Raw genomic sequence first — 12,293 nt, forward strand, 5'->3', positions numbered from 1 at the left:
CCCCCCCCCCCCTAAAACACCTTTTTTGTTCCTTTCCCCTAGACCCTTTCTTCTTCAAATCTTTTTCCTGAAAAGGACGCTCAATTGCAGAGATTTTGGATGAAATCTTCATTTAAAAGCTGTGGATAGATTGAGCATCTTTCTCAAGTCTACTGATACTGGGCCAACCAGACTGCTCATTGATGAGGTCAGTGAAGTTGATATGAATGTCCAGAATGAGTAGAAACATGAATCGCTGTCAGTGTACACTAATGATTTTGCTTCAAATCTAAATGAAGTATTCTTATCGTATCTTGTGATAAAACACTGAGAGCTAAGAGGGATAAAATGATGAAAGTTGTTATGTAATTTGGTCTTATCTGTTTATTAGAAGCTATATTAAAGATGGACGAGGGAGGATGGTTGATTGCAGAATAAGTAATGTTAGACTCCAGAACAAGTAGAATTGGACTATGGATATCATATCATGAAAGTAGTGTTAGCTTAACTATTTATTTAACTTGAATCAAGTGTGACTTTTTGATGTCTGAGAGATGATCAAAATTAGTATTGTACTGCCATCGGTTGTCATGGTACCGGTGTTAGATTTTCCCCAAGAAGTTGAATTTCTGCAATATACTATCCTTTTTATTTTTATTTTTAAGCAAGTGGTGAAATTATCGGCACTATGCTTAATGTGCATTTGCTTGTGCTTTTCAGGTGAACTTAGCGACTGGACCAATGAGGTAGTCCAAAAGTATACATACGTTGCGCTGTGCAATATGCTGGCAGTTCTACAAAATCCATTAAAGACCTCCAATGTTCTTCATTGTCATTCTCCTTGAGCCTAACTGTGTATTAGCCTTCTTTATCTTTGTCTCTTTTCATCACATTGAGTTTAATGATGACGCGTTTAGGTGTATAAAGAGAAGGTTCTTACTTGATGCAGTGCATCATTGTGCTGGCCATCTATGTGATGTTAATCATTCTTTGTAAATATTGGTTTTGATGTATCATATTCAATCTGATTCTCCAGTCAGAGTATATGATGTAATGCATTATGAACATGTTTATGTTGATGCTGAATGTTGGACACTACACTAATCAAATGTGACATTACATAACTGAATAGACTCAAAGCTATTATCGTAGTGCATAAAGGGAATTCAGAAAGCCACAGAAATAGGGTGAGCCATGCTGGTTTCACAAGGGAATTCCTTACAGTCACCATAGAAAAACAGCTTTTAAGGGATTGTTTGGAAGATTTCCTTCTGATACCTGCATTATCCAGCAAGGTGAGTACTAGTGTACTTTGGGACCTCAATTACTCTTAAAGGGGTCGTTTGGTTTAAAATCAGGTTATCCCAGGATCATAATTCTGTGATTATAACGAGACCGGAACCAAAATGTGCTTTTGGACTCAAAGAACAAAAATGTGTGGGAGACGACATTTAACCGTCTTTTAAAAAGAAGCTATATTTGAATTAAACAAGGGAAAGTACAGCGTCTTTTATTAAGACGCTATAGGTATAATGTCTTAATAAAAGACACTATAGGTAAAGTGTCTTAATAAAAGACACTATACATATATAAATGTCGTCTGCCCCACAGCAACGAAACAGATTCGCCACCCCCCCCCCTCCCCCCCCCAAATAAAAATTCTAATAGCGGACCCCTCTTTTTCAATAAAAAAAAGCTCGAGTGGAGCCAACCGGTCCCACAAAAAGTGTAGGTTCTCGGTCCCACGTGCTAGCTAAGGCGTTATCTCGGACATTGTTGCTTGTTTCGGGCTCCAAAGTATAAAACTTCAACTTTCTAAAAATCTTAAGGTATTCCGACTTAGTTTTTGTTAAAACTTGTATAAAAAATGCATATTAGTTATTTTTTATGTGCTCTATGTTATTTTGTGATTGTTTTGCAATTTAACTAATTTGTTGTTTTTTATCCGGACTATGGTATTAGTGTGCTAAAAAAATTCGTAAAATAGAGAAATTGTTATTAGTTGTTAAAATAAATGTTACTTTTTACTGTGGTATATGTATTTTCGTGATTGTTTTGTGATTAAATTGATTTGTTATTTTTATCCAATTTAGATTATTTATTTACTAAAAGACTAGTAAACTAGATAAATTGTTACTTTAGTTCCCTGTAATGGTATCTTGTGGCCTAATGTAGTGCTCGTATTTGTAATGTAGTGACCTTTTAGCGTAGTAAAACGTAATGCCCTTTAGCGTAGTATCGTTGTAGTTATAGAATTAATCATTTAAGTATCTCTAATTCCCAAAAATACGTCAAAAAGCTGATAGTTCAAACACAATCTATCTCAAATTATAGTCAACAAACGTAAGAACATAAGAGTTCAGGATACATTGGTGCTACTGGGCCTCAAATATTTTGTCCGGAACCAAAATGTGAATATTTAATAATTAAATCTTGTATAGCTATGAAAATTAATTATTTAATTTTAGTATAGTAAAAAATAAGTCAGTAACAAACAAACAAACATATAAAATAATAAAACTAACATATTAACTAATAAACTAACATATACAATAATAAACTAGCAGATAAAAAGACCTGTTGAGTGATAAATCGGGAATTTTTTTTCATCATGAACATAAGAATTCAGGATACATTGATGCTACTGGGCCTCAAATATCGTGTCCGAACCAAAATGTGAATAATTAATAATCAAATCCTGTATAGTTACGAAAACTAATTATTTAATTTTATTATAGTAAAAAATAGGTGAATAACTAACAAACATATAAAATATAATTAGTTTTATTATAGTAAAAAATAGGTGAATAACTAACAAACATATAAAATAATAAAACTAACATATAAAATATAAAATTATAATATTGAAAATGTATCAACCTAATTAACAATATAGTAAAAATATCGAAATTTTTTTAATGTTAAAGGTATTGCAATATAATTAAGCAATGAAAAAGAAAAATAATATAATTAATTTTGTTCAATTTATAGTAGTCGTCATGGAGGTTCTGCCTTTGCATCCCGGACCTGCCTCGCTAGAGCTACTAATGCTACAGGCCGAGCATATGTCTTCCTACATATGGGAGGGGCAGTTATTGGCCCAGACTTTCCATGTTAGGAGAGTAGACGATATGTGGGACTTCCTTAAGACCCGCCATCTCCATCCCCGTATAGTTAGACGCCTGCAGGATACGGGTTTCTGTAGGATTATTGAGATCCTCCGGCTGCAGCTGGATTGGTCGTTGATCACGGCTTTGATAGAGAGGTGGCGACCGGAACGCACACATTCCATTTGCCCATTGGCGAGGCCACTATCACGCTGCATGACATGGAGGTTCTGTATGGCAGCCGGTTGATGGAATTCCTGTTGCTTTGCTGCATGCCATGAGAGATTATACGGGAGATCAGTACCTGGAGATATTGCAGCGGCTCATCGGTTTTCGGCTAGAGGATGAGGGTGTATTAGTTGGGGCTAGTCGTCTGCAGTTGACGCCCGTCTGGCTGTATTTGGAGGCCATACATGCTGACATTACTCATGATACACCGGATCTTCATATTAACCGGTACACGAGGTTGCTGCTGCTTATGTTTGGAGGTGTATTGTTCCCGAACACTTCGGGAAACCTAGTCAGCTTGAGATTTCTTCATCATCTTGAGCGGCTAAATGATTTACATCAGTACAGCTGGGGTGCTGCTGTTCTTGGTTACTTGTACAGGCAGATGTGCTGGGCATTCATGGGCACCCAGCGAGACGTTGCATGATATATGTCACTGCTGCAGGTGAAAACATAGTCAAATACTCTCTTCATTATAACATACATCATAAAAATATACCTTAAATTTTACGTCCAAATTGTATATTAGGTTTGGGCCTGGGAACGGTTCCTGCAGTTTCAGCCACCTCTACCACCCATAGCTCAGGATGCACCACCTCCACCGTTTCTTCCTTTAGCTAGGAGGTGGGTTGATAAGTGGGGATTCAGACGCGAGTACGAGGCTCGACATAATCTCCCTTAGTGTAGGGATTTGTTGGATTTGCTGGAGGCCGCGCAGGTAATTCTATACTTAAGTTTACTTGGCCTGGATTTATATGTGTTGCGTATACTCACGGTTCCTGTTTTTACGTAATAGTTCATTTGGAGGCCATACAACGACGAGCTAATAGCTGGTTTGCTCGATTATTGCTCGACCGGGCGACTTATCTAGAGCTCTTCCATCTCGTTGATGTGTCTCGATATTGTCGAGCATCATGCCACTGAGCAAGTCCTTCGCCAGTTTGGTCGACCTCAGCTTGTACCTCCACCGCCCGCTTGACTTAGGACACATTACCAGCGGGATGATCGTTCGAGGGTGACCAGGAATAAGAGGCATGGCTAGAGTTGCAGATCGAGACTTGGGACCAGCGGCATGACCTGATTCCGCCACCCCCTCCACCCGATCTTATGGATGGTGAGCATGCGCATATCGGCTGGTACCGCAGCATCACCCGACTTTTTTTCGAGAATCCCGTTCATCCGCTGGCTGTCAATTCATTCCATACGCCGGGAGGCATGAGGCGTTGGTATGTTATTTGGTATACGTAGTTATAACGTTAACCTTACCATTTCATAATTAATATTTTACATGTTGTGCATGTTATTGGCCTATATCTGTTCCACCAGTTAGGACTGCAGATGCAGATGCAGCAGTGATGTGTGGCTATAATTCATGGTTTAGCACATTATTCGCCTTGCATTTTATACGCTTTAATGATAAATTAAACTTTATTTGCGCGTAATAGGGTCCATTTTATGTGTAGGTGAATTGGAGATGAAAGTAGAAGAAAAAGGAGACCTACAAGTCGAAAGCGTGCGTGGGAGCAGGGAATGAGAGAACCTGGTGACGCCAGGCGTGAAGCTGGCGAGGCAAGCCAAAGGCCAAGCATAACCAGGCGTCAGATTGGCAACGCCAGGCTTGGGGCCAAGTCCACCAGGCGCTATGCCTGGCGACGCCAGGCCTGGGGCGAGATCCAGTTCGAGTTTTGAAGACTTAGTTTGTTTCCCGGCTTGACTAGGGATTGACCTACATGTTTAGGTCTTGTCCTAAACATATAAATAGACCTAAAAACGCCACTTTGAAGGACTTCTGCAACCGGAGGCAAAGATAGCTCGTGGAACAACTTTTGGGAGTTAGAATCATCGATTTCGACATCCCTTTATCCTTACTTTGTAATTCAATTATGCAAAATACTTTGGATATTGTTACTATGGAGTATGAGTAGCTAAACTCCTAATCTACGGTTTTGATGGAACCTGTTGGAGGATGATTTTCATGTTACGTTAATATAGATTTGCCGTAGTATTCTCTCTATTTGTTCAACTATATGCGTATTGCTTTTGATTGAAGGGCCCTCAATTAACTGTGCCTATTTAGTATGTATTACTCGGGAGATAGTGCATATTTATATAGTTGTTGAACAACATTACCCCTAACGTATATGAGGGATCAATACGAAGGGTATAAAGGTGGGATTAGGGATAACGAAACCTTGGTGTGATCTGAGTGAGCTGTATTTACGGTCAGCTAGCGTAACTCGGGAGAATATGTCTAGTATATTGTTGTAATTACTCGAGAGAGAGTTATGACAGCTAGAGTGATCATGATCGGTAGAGAATACTTAGGCAAATTTATAGAAAACGTAGCGGAAATGATTCCGATAATAGGGGAAATCATAATCCTAGATCATTCCAATTCTTCTTTACAAACCGTTCGTAGTTAGTTATTATTTATTGCATTTTCATCACGTATTATTTAGTTAGTAAACATCCAATTTATTACTTAAATATTTCTAAAGATTGAATACGTGAATTTGTGTGAGTCCAATAGCTGTGTTTAATAGGTTAATTCCCTGTGGGATTCGACTCCGGACTTGTTAACCGAAATATATTTGCAATGACAGCTTAGTCCTTTTTATAAGGCATAGTTGGGCGTGATCAAATTTTGGAGCCGTTGCTGGGGATTTAACGGTGTTATTAATTGCAGCTAAAAGAAGTGCCAAAATTATTAGTGTAGCCAATTTTCTTCAATTTAAACTAAATACTTTGAAATTCTAACGTTTGTAGTCTTGGGTGTTATAGGTACATGCCTAGAAACTCCTCAAGAACTGGTGATTATTCGAAGCATTATCAGATCCTGAGAAAGTTTTCAAGGCACTGAATCGTGCAAACAACAACAGAACTCAACAGAACATATTGAACCAGACATAGGATACGAAGTAAACAACAGAAACAATGGGAATGAACCGAACAATCAGGGTGTGGTGTCTCTTGTGCCAAAAGAGCAATGGGAATGTGTCATGCCTAGAAACTCCTCAAGAACTGGTGATTGTTCGAAGCATTATCAGATCCTAAGAAAGTTTTCAAGGCATTGAATCGTGCAAACAAGAAGGGCAAACAACAACAGAACTCAACAGAACAAATTGAACCAGACATAGGATACGAAGTAAACAACAGAAACAATGGGAATGAACCGAACAATCAGGGTGTGGTGTCTCTTGTGCCAAAAGGGCAATGGGAATGTGTCATGCCTAGAAACTCCTCAAGAACTGGTGATTGTTCGAAGCATTATCAGATCCTAAGAAAGTTTTCAAGGCATTGAATCGTGCAAACAAGAAGGGCAAACAACAATAGAACTCAACAGAACAAATCGAACCAGACATAGAATACGAAGTAAACAGCAGAAACAATGGGAATGACCCGAACAATCAGGGTGTGGTGCCTCTTGTGCCAGAAGCAGCATTGTACGATTGGGCATAACCCACCGCCAACAACCTAGCAACCGCAACTGCAGTCCCTCGAATACAAGCAGAATCATTTCAAATCACAAACAACATGCTGCATTTGTTGCATAACAAGGGACTATTCTTAGGGTCATACGTTGAAGATCCTCAGCAGCATCTGAAGAATTTCCTGTCGATATTTGTCACGCAAAGGCAACCTAATGTGACACCGGAAGCAATAAGGCTGTTATTGTTTCCATTCTCGGTGATGGGAGAGGCTAAGACTTGGCTTAATTCACTCCCCATAAACTCCATCACTACTTGGGATGAATTAGTTAAGCAATTTGTGAATAAGTTCTACCCACCCAATAAGACTGCTCAACAAATTGATGAGATATTGAGTTTCAGGCAGAAACCAATAGAAACATTAAAAGAAACGTTGGAGAGGTTCAAGGTTATGCTGGTTAGGTGCCCACATCATGGCTTTCCGAAGCAGATGTTGGGGCAGAGGTTTTACATGGGATTGGCAGACAGCTTAATGGCCAATGTTGATGCTTCAACAGGTGGAGCATTTTTTAGCAAAAGATTCAGAGAAAGCAAGATCCTACTTGGTAAGATGGCCCAAAACTCAGGATGGATGACAAGAGACTCTACAATCACTCCTATAGTTCATTCAGTGGCTTTGGACCCCAAATAACTCCATAGCTGAAAATATGGCCACTCTAGTGACGCAAATGAGTATCCTCACCAAAAAGATAGATGAATTAGGTCAGAAGCAGTAGGTACACATAGTTGATGCGACTAATGGGGGCTTATGTACACCATGCATTAACCAACCATATGTTTGCTCGTGGAGCGCGGAAGGTGACAACAAGCAATATCAGAAAAATATGAACTATGTGGCCAACTATGGGGGACAGAGGCAAGGTGGTCAGAATTAGGGACAGTAGAATCAACATATAGACCAGCACAGCAGCAGTACGACGACAACAACAATCCTGGAGCTATGCGACCACAGGGTCAAGTGGTGCCTTACCAAAGGCAACATGGTTATAACCAGCAAAATCAGCAGCATGGTGCCCGAGCAAGACAAAACTCAAATCATAGGGAAGAAACGAGCTCCGGTACCATTCCCACAGAGATTGGCCAAGTATCAGAAAGATGAGCAGTGTAAGAAATTCTTGGAGATGTTGAAGCAAATTCAGGTGAACATTCCATTGATGACGTCTTAAAGGAGATGCCTGGTTATGCAAAAATGATGAAGGACTTGATGTCTCATAAGTTTGACTTTCAAGATTTGGCCACGGTTACACTGACTCATACTTGCAGTGCTGTTGTGACGAGACCCATAACTGAGAAGCTTTCTGACCCAGGGAGTTTCACAATTCCATGCACAATAGGCAACTATGCGTTTGCTAAGGCACCTTGTGATTTGGGGACAAGCATATACCTGATGCCCCTGGCTATCTACAAAAGGTTAGGCATTGGAAGAGCTAGACCCACGTCCATGTTACTACAGGTGGCTGACCGAATAGTGAACAGGCCCTCTGGCATCCTTGATGATGTATTAGTACAGGTTGGGAAGTTTGTGTTCCCAGCAGATTTTGTCATTCTTGACTATCGGGTTGACGAGGAAATTCCCATAATTTTGGGAAGACCATTCTTGGCCACTGGGAGAGCTTTAATTGACTGTGAAACTGGAGAGCTCAAAATGAGATTAAATGATGAAGAGATGACATTCAACATGCAGAAATCTATGCGGCGACCAAGTGAATTTGCAAACAGCTCTCTAATAGATGCCGTGGATGTAATTTTGGAGGAGGAAGATGAGACATTGAACACTAAAGACCCTCTAGCATCCTGTCTCATGAACTTAGATGAAGCAAATGGAGAGGACTTGGCGGAGTGGGTACTTGCTCTTGAAGGCCAAGGTTTTTGGAGAAGGGAGCTCGAATTTGAGCCTTTGCACTTAGAGGAAAGGAAAACTCCTCCAGCTAAGCCATCGATAGAAGAGCCGCCAAAGTTGGAACTGAAGCCACTACCACCTAATCTCAGGTATGCTTTCTTGGGACCTAACTCAACTTTATCTGTTATTATCTCATCTAGTTTGTTAGATGTGCAGGCAGAACAGCTTTTGCAGGTACTGATGGAGTGGAAGACTGCAATTGGTTGGACCATTGCAGATATTAAGGGTATCTGTCGCGCCCCGTTTTCTCGCAAAATCGGGCTTCGACATGTAACAACTCTTTTAAATGAGGCATTATAAGAGAAGAGTCGCCACCTAACGATTTTAAGGTGAGTTAGGGCACCTATTTGCAAATAACTCTGTCTAACCAGTTTGCGTCACCAAAGATCGGGTAAGGGCTCAAAATTACCTCGAAGAGAAGGTGTTAGGCACTCTTCGAGGTCCACAGCAGTAGGCCCCGATCGAACTCAATTATATGAGTTAGTCTATGTGATCAAAGCTAAGAAATAAGGAATTACTAAACATGAGTAATCGATTGAAAGACAAGGTGGGAGGGGGGTCCTAAGTTTATTAGCCTAAAGGATCACCCTGTGCAACATAAATAATACTTCATAACTCCCTCGCGATGGGGTGTTACTCATATTATTCAGCGAGCACATTCTATCATCTCTTGGTACCCAATTACTATCTTTAAGTTGCTTACCTGAAGCGCACTAGTCAATTCTAAGTTGTGTCCTACGCGTGCACTACCCGTCCCATGTTTATAGTCCATGAGGCATTTGGACCTCTATCTCAGGGTGGTTCTAGACTTTAACTTAGGCTGCTCAAAAATGTCAAAAACCTAGGTAACATACAAAACACATTGGACTTTCACTTATAAGCAAGTAAGGGCTCAAGTTGGCCTCCGCAATTAGACAACAAATGCACACCAAACTGGTTAACACTGACAGATTTTATTAATTACAGAATCCTATAAGCAGGATCTCTATGTGGTACCGAACGAATGATCAGACACTTATGCACTGAAAGCCAGTTTCTTAAAACGATTACCAGGACCTATATAAATTTGCCTACTGATTTTAGCGTAATGAGATTAAACCTACTAGCATGATATCTAGGCGTTTCATGCGATAATAAATAGTGGCAATCACAGAAACATAACCAAAATTATCTGTTTTAATCATATAGGCATGTTTTCTAGTGAGGGTAACAACACAATGTTTGGAAACTCATGAACAAACGGGCAGAAATGATAATTAGGTTGATTCAAACCTATAGGCATGCTTTCTACAATTTGATCCAATTTATTTTTTTGATCCTATAGACATGATTTTTATAATTTGTGAACAGAATGGTATGTAAACGAGGTTTTTGCACACACATCAAATCACCTATTTCCTGTAGTCATGGTCTCTAGCAAGCAAAAACGGAGCATAATTGAACCAAGCATTGAACCTATGGGAAGGGCTGCCCGTATATGATGACTGAACATGAAAAACTACCTATAGACATGATTTCTAACATACCACATTTAATAATACATTATTGGACCTATAGGCAGAATTTCTACCCAACTTGTTGCAAATATAAACTAGAACCCCTTCCCAATTTCACTAACACCCCAAAATTGTTATTACAAATAATTATTACAGACCAGAATTTAATGTAATGAATTACAGAATAAGTATAATTATAGGGAGCCTACAGAAGGCCCAAATACACCTGGACAGGCCAGGCCTTCGACTCACAACGGCTCCAAAATTCATGTTCATAGATACAAAATAACTAGTAATTCAGTGATTCACCCATATATCAAGGTAGAGTCTAAGTCCCTAGTATGTCAGAGTTCCCAAGGGCTTCAAGAACCTAGGGCAGTGCTCACACTAGAGAGATTGATCAGAAATAATTCAGGAAAAAGACTAGGACCAAGTCCTAGTGCGTCAGAGTTCACAAGGGTCTCACATGAACCCTGAGTAGCATTCACACTAGGGAGGCCAAAGGAAAGAACCTAAATAGCCTTGGCTTTCAGCCGGCTAAGAATAAGAATTCAGAAGGACTAGAAAGTAAAGGAACAGAATGGAGTCAAAGGATTTCACTAAAGGACAGAATCCAAATTGAGCATATACACACAAATACATGCTTGAACTTAGGCAGACTTTGTTAAGTTTTCTAGAAATGAAGTCAATCAAAAGTAACAAAAATAGATTTATAGTGATAAAAGAGGATCCAGATTAGGCTAAGTGGAGAAACTAGTGTCATAAGAAGAAACCAATTAGCAACAGATCATGACATGTTAGGAACTAATTAGGGCAGTTACTAGAGGTGTCAAAATATGATGAAAAAAGATCAAACATGCCACATTATAGCGGATTCAACAAAAACAGTCTTGTAATTCTATTAATTCATACATCTATAAATAGTTAACTAGTCCATAGAGGGAGATATGAGAACATGTTCAAAGAGAAGGATTATAACATAATTAAACTTAAAAAGATAGTTATCAGTGACATATGGCTAAGTCGAATCGAACTAACAAACTTACAGTAGATTTAAGCATGTCTCAGATGTAATAACATTTAGGATAGCATAGTTTAATTGAAGTAACACATAAATGAAATGGCAGATAATCAGAATGACATGGTAAAGGCATGGTAACTCACCAGTTAAGATGAAGCAAGGAAGAAGGATTTCAACAGTATGGTAAATATCACTAAACAAGAGCAAGTACTTGGAAATTTCTGGCCTTGGCTTTCAGCCAGCCAGGAATCAGAATACAGAACAAGATTATTCAAGAGTGGAAGCACACAGCCTTAGTTTTGTGTTCTTAATGATTTTTCGAACTTAATCAAAGGGGAGTGGTGATGGGTTTAAATAGTGTAGGAATTAAACACATAAACATGGAAAATAATTAATTCAACACTAAAAAGGCAGGTATCTAAATCAATAAGGATTCGAAAATTCGAAACCCTAGTTTTAGGTAAACCACACAAAGTCGGCAGAAAAATAAGGACAAAATAATCACATATTGCATAAAATGAACACAGACAGGAGATTATTCGAAAAAAACACAGAATTGAACCAGATTTGGTTCGATTAAAAAGGATCTGAAACCTTAATTTAGGATAAGAAAAAGAAATCGACATAAATAGGCAGATTCACACGTAATAGGGTGAATAAAGGCAAGATAATACTCAAAATCAAAGCTTGAACCAGCTTTGGTTCGAATCAAAGAGGATCTATAAACCCTAACTTTAGGGTTAAGCAAGATCTGAACAGATCGGGCTCACATGGTGCAAAATAACGTGTGTGGACTTAATATCATCCAGATTCAAGAGATAAGATCGATTAGGACAGAATCAAAGTAGGGATACTTGCCATGTTTAGGCAAGTACTAGGTAATTTTGTAAAGAATCAGCCAATAAAGGAATGGTAAGTAAATGGGAGGAAAATCCCATTAGGAATGGGATTAGGGGAGGATTTTGGAGAGGCAGCGGGCTTAGGGTTCTTCAGATGGAGGGGGTAGAGAGGCGGCGGATTAAGGGAAATGGGGTTAGGGTTTGGGAGATAGGTAATATAAGGAAAATGGGGGGG

The 12,293-nt window shown here is 39.3% G+C and overlaps 1 protein-coding gene across 1 annotated transcript in view; it reads left to right on the forward strand.

Moving 5' to 3' along the window:
• The window catches only part of LOC109211404, a 6,474-nt gene extending 5,399 nt beyond the window's left edge, over positions 1-1,075 (forward strand). Inside the window, exons 12-13 of the mRNA XM_019374946.1 lie at positions 91-187; positions 700-1,075. The gene's annotated coding sequence lies outside the window, so the exon portion shown is untranslated. The remainder of the gene's footprint in view (positions 1-90; positions 188-699) is intronic.

The sequence above is a fragment of the Nicotiana attenuata genome, chromosome 2 (genome assembly GCF_001879085.1).
Source record: "Nicotiana attenuata strain UT chromosome 2, NIATTr2, whole genome shotgun sequence".
Classification (NCBI taxonomy): Eukaryota; Viridiplantae; Streptophyta; class Magnoliopsida; order Solanales; family Solanaceae; genus Nicotiana; species Nicotiana attenuata.